The sequence below is a fragment of the Rhinatrema bivittatum genome, chromosome 4 (genome assembly GCF_901001135.1).
Source record: "Rhinatrema bivittatum chromosome 4, aRhiBiv1.1, whole genome shotgun sequence".
Classification (NCBI taxonomy): Eukaryota; Metazoa; Chordata; class Amphibia; order Gymnophiona; family Rhinatrematidae; genus Rhinatrema; species Rhinatrema bivittatum.
This window is the reverse complement of record NC_042618.1, coordinates 46,167,796-46,173,013: the sequence shown is the minus strand read 5'-3', so window position 1 is coordinate 46,173,013 and position 5,218 is coordinate 46,167,796.

Sequence of the window (5,218 nt, the reverse complement as noted above, 5' to 3'; positions counted from 1 at the left end):
TATCCAATAGCGCCATGGTGCCAAGCAAGCTTAAACGCCATCTCCAAACGAAACACTCTTCCGTTCAAAACAAGCCGATGGAGTATTTTGTACGCTTACGTACAAACAATGAGAAAGAAGCAACTTTTTTGAGAAAAAGCACACAGGTAAATGAGAGAGCCCTCAAAGCTAGCTACCTTGTTGCTGAACTCATAGCTAAATCAAAAAAGTCTCACACTGTGGCAGAAACATTAATACTACCAGCTTGTAAAGCTATTGTAAATGAGATGCTTGGCCCTGACGCAGCCAAAGAGATAGCTAAAGTGCCTCTCTCTGATAACACAATTTCCAGACGGCTTGATGACATGTCTGCTGACATTGAAACAGTTGTTTTGGAAAAGGTGCGCATCAGTAAGAAATTTGCCTTGCAACTTGATGAGTCGACGGATATCAGTGGACATTGTCAGCTGTTGGCCAATGTGCGTTTTGTGGATGGAGAAGCCATTAGAGAAAACTTCCTATTTTGCAAGGCACTGCCAGAAAAATCAACAGGAGAGGTAATATTCCAGGTCACATCGGAATATCTTGATAAAAGTGGGCTTACATGGGAAAACTGCACAGGTGTCTGCACTGATAGAGCCGCAGCCATGGTCGGGCGCATCAAAGGCTTTGTAAGTAGGGTTAAAGAAAGAAACCCAGATGTTCTTGTTACCCACTGTTTCTTGCACCGTGAGGCCCTCGTTGCAAAGACCTTACCAGCAGATCTAGTTCCTGTGTTGGATGATGTTGTGCACATAGTGAACTTTGTGAAGATGCGACCTTTGCGATGTCGCTTATTTGCGTCTTTGTGTACAGAAATGGAAGCGGAACATAAAATCTTATTGCTCCACACGGAGGTCCGGTGGCTGTCACGCGGCAAAGTGCTGGCCCGTGTGTATGAGTTGCGAGAGGAACTTAAAATATTTCTGACAAACGAGAGGTCCGATTTTTCAAAGCTGCTTGCAAGTGATGAGTGGTGTACAAAGCTGGCATACCTGGCTGATATATTTCAATATCTGAATGAACTGAACACACGGATGCAAGGCCGAAATGAAAACCTTCTTACAAGCACTGATAAAATGAACGGATTCCGTTTAAAGGTGCAGCTCTGGCAACAACATGTTCAGGGTGGCAACCTTCAGATGTTCCCGCTCACTGAGAAACTGCATGATGGCAACACTGCTGCAATGTGCGAGGTGATTGGCAGACATTTGAAAACTCTTGAGGGGAAATTGTCGTTTTATTTCTCTTCAGCCTTCACAGAATGCCTTGACTGGGTTAGGGACCCATACAGTTCATTATCCGTTGCTGGAAAGGACATGACTTTAAAGGAGCAAGAGGAACTCATTGAACTGAAGCAAGATCGCGGTTTAAAGCTAAACTTTGCTGATCTTCCTTTAGACAGTTTTTGGTTATCTGTTGCCAAGGAGTTCCCCATTCTGGCCAACAAAGCTATTTTGACATTGCTCCCATTTTCAACCACATATCTATGTGAGCTGGGCTTCTCAAGCTTGACTGCCATAAAAACTAAAAACAGGGAGAGACTGAGAACTGTTGAGGAAGAGCTTCGTGTGTGTCTTTCCACCATTCCTGCCAGGATATCCCTTTTGTGTTCATCGAAACAGGCCCAGGTTTCACACTGAATGAGTATAGATACATTTAGAATCTATATTTTTAAACATATGTATAATATGTACTGTTTTAGTGTCATTTTGTGCCATTTTGGTTGGTGGTGTGCCCCGGGATTTTTTAAGTGTAAAAAGTGTGCCGCGGCTCAAAAAAGGTTGAAAATCACTGATCTAGATGGTCAGCGAGTTGATTATGGACAATTTTCTCAATGAATGGGAGGTTTGATATGGGTCTGTAGTTCATTGGATTTTCTGGATCTAGATTGTTATTTTTTTTTTTGGATTGGGTTAATGATGGCCGATTTTAGGCATTCTGGGTATTTTCCTTCAGAGGGGGAAAGGTTTATAATTTTAGTTAGTGTTTTGGTAATTGATGGATCGAGATTTTTTATTGTTGTGATGGGAATGGCATCAATGGGATGTTTAGCTGGGTTCATTTTTTTGATGCATGTTTGGATTTCTAAGGAAGATGCAGTTTCAAAGTTGGACCAGGTTTTTGATTGAATGTTCAGTAATTTCTGGTTTTGAGATTCATTTTTAGGTTGTTTTTTTTAAGTAATTTGATTTTTTCATTAAAGAAGTTAGCGAAGTCATCGCAGTTTATCTTCGCTGATGAAAGATTGTTCATGTTGAGGATTTTGTTAAGCTTTTTACTATGTTGAAGAGCATCTTCGGGTTTTGTTGGTATTTGTTAATTATTTTGGAGTAGAAGTCTTTTTTTGTTTTATGGATGAGTTTTTTTGTATTCAGCAAGTTGTGTTCTGTATACGTTTAGTAGTGTGGTTGTTTTGTTTTTTCTCCAGGATCTCTATTTTTCTGAGTTTCCTTTTTGCTGCTCTGATGTTTTTGTTGTACCAAGGATTCTGATTTTTTGTTTTTTTTTATAGTTTTTGTTATTATGGGGTTTATCTTGTCTGCTATTGTTTTTGTCATGTTGAACCATGAGGATGTTGCATTTTCTATGTTTGATAGATCAATGTTAGTTATTTCAGACTGCAGATTTGTTTGAAGGGTTTCTATGCAGAAAGGTGGACGATAGAAGGATTTGGTTGTGTTTTTTTCTCGTGGACTGTTTATGATGTGAGACTAGATTTGTGTGGATGATAGAATGGTCCGACCATGGGATTTTTGAAATTGTTGTTTGGTGATTAGACCAAAATTTGGTATTGATGAAGATTAGGTCTAGAGTATGACCTGCCTTTTGTGTAGGTCCAGTGATAATTTGATTGAGAGTCAGAGATGATAGTGCATCAATGATTGAGGAGCAGGCAGGTGATAGGGGGGTAGAGTCCATGTGTAGGTTGAAGTCACCTAGGATAATTATAGGTTTGATGATAGATAATTTGGTCAGGAAAAAGTTAATGAGTGGTGAGCAGTTTTTTTTTTTTTTTAGAGTATTGGGAGGGCAGTATACTAGGCAGATTTGAAGTGTGGAGAATCAAATAGTGCAATTTCCAGTGGAGAGCAGTTGCTTGCTGGAATTAGTTTCATCTGTAGGTTTTTTTTTGGAGATGAGCATTAGGCCTCCACCTTTCTTTTTTGGTCTGGGTAAAGAAAAGGTTCTGTAAGAGGAATTGTTGATTTATACTGTGTGTCTTTTGCCCATGTTTCTGTGATGGCTATAAAGTCTGGTTTTTCATCTTGGAGAAGGTCATTGATTGGAATTTTTTTGATTATTGATTGAGCATTGAAGAGTAGGAAGGAAAAAGTTAGAGTGAGGTGGTGTTTTTGTGATTAATAGTTGTGTGTTGGACTTTAAGTTTTGTTTTAGATTTCATACCTTTTTCTTTCCAGTTGTTGATAGTGTTTGTTTTATCTCTGCTGTCCTTGCAGGATGATGGTTCTTTCATCCTTGGAAAGCCATAGAAAAGGGTGACCGGGCTGCCAGGGGTGAGGGCTTTCAGTCAGTACTGAGTCAACCAGTGTGAAACCAAGACCTGTCTTCATCCTCCTTGACTCCATCCTTGCTGAAAGCCCTTTTTGCAGCAGTAGCAGCCACGAGTCACATAAGATAACGTCTACCTACTTTGCTTTGCATGATGGTGCGGTTCCTGTCCATTTTTCTTCACAGCTCTGGGTTTGTTTGTTTTTTCAGATACTGCAGATTGGTCCGTGGACTGCAGTCAAGTCTTTTCACAGATTTTCTACTGGAGGCAGAATTGAGCTTGGACTGGGCTAGTCAAGCACCCTCACTTTCTTGCCGAGCCACTGCATTGATGCTTTTGCTCTGTGCTTAGGATTTCTGTCCTGTTACAAGGCGAATGTCCCCAGTCCCAGGTATATGGCAGACTGGAACAGCTTTTGCTTCAGGATCTGCCTGTACTTTGCATTATCCACCTCTCCCCTCATTCTTCACAAACCTCCTTGCTCTTGCAAATGTGGATTACAGGACAAAACAGAAGTTTCCTAGGGCTACTGTAGACCTTTTAGCTTTACAACCACAGCCAACACCAAAATGGGAAGTTACATTTCAGTTTCACTCAGACTATATTTTAGTGAATTTTGTTACACCATGGGAGACTAATCTCCATGTTTCCATGATGGCTGGGTAACAAATAAAGATACCCAAGTCATCGATAGGGGGAGAAATCTAGTTGATAAATAAAATTAAAAGCTGCGTTTAGAACAGGGCTGACTTTAGGGAATTATGGAGCCCCCTGAGACTGAGGAGTGGGAACAGAGCAGGGGGCTCTCAAACTGAGACAAAGATTGAAGAGTAGGGCCTGTCTAGACCAGCCAACAGCAGTTCCTAGCCTACACAGTCTCTGCCATGTAGGCCTGCCCCTCACTCCTCCCACCTGTAGCAGCGTAAGGGAGGAAATTGAAGCAATATCAGACATGAGTGTACAGCCCCTCACGGCAATAGGAAAGGCTACCATGGTGACACAGCTGCTTCCTCCATCCCCTCAGGATGGCCCTAGTCTAGATATTTCAGAGTTTACTGAAACTTTGCAAGATGTATGAGCTACTGGAGAGCCATCTATGTGCATGAATGTCAGTGCCAGCTTGTGGCACTTTCAGAAGCTTGTCACTTGCTGAGACAATTCAAATGAACAAGCATGAACACAGGTAGAAAAGTATTTAGAAAAAAAAAAGTTGAATGCCAAACAGGAAAACTTGGTTTTGTTTTCTTTTGCAGAGTGGCAGGAAGCAGGCTCAGGCCTAGGCCTGCTACAATGGTGACTTTCTTTACCCCAGGGCCCATTGGCAGATGCCAATTTTTAAGCACTCAAGCATATTACAACTCTTGTAATGGACAAATCCTTTAATCTGTCTCTGGACAGATATGGGAATTGATAAGCCAACAGTGTGTGATCTGCCATTTTAAAAATATGGCAGAAGTTTGAAGATATGGCCCATGATGTCGTGTTTGCACAATTTATCATCTCAACTGCAGCATGTGCTGCACTTCAAGAGTGCCCTTGCCTCAGGGGGTAATTTGCTCCCTCAATGAGAACATATTCCCTGCACTGCAAATATGTAAAGTAGAAAATAGTTCTTGAACTTTAGAAAGGGCTGTATAGAATCCTCTCACCTCAAGTTTTACTATACACAGCTCCGATAGCAAGATA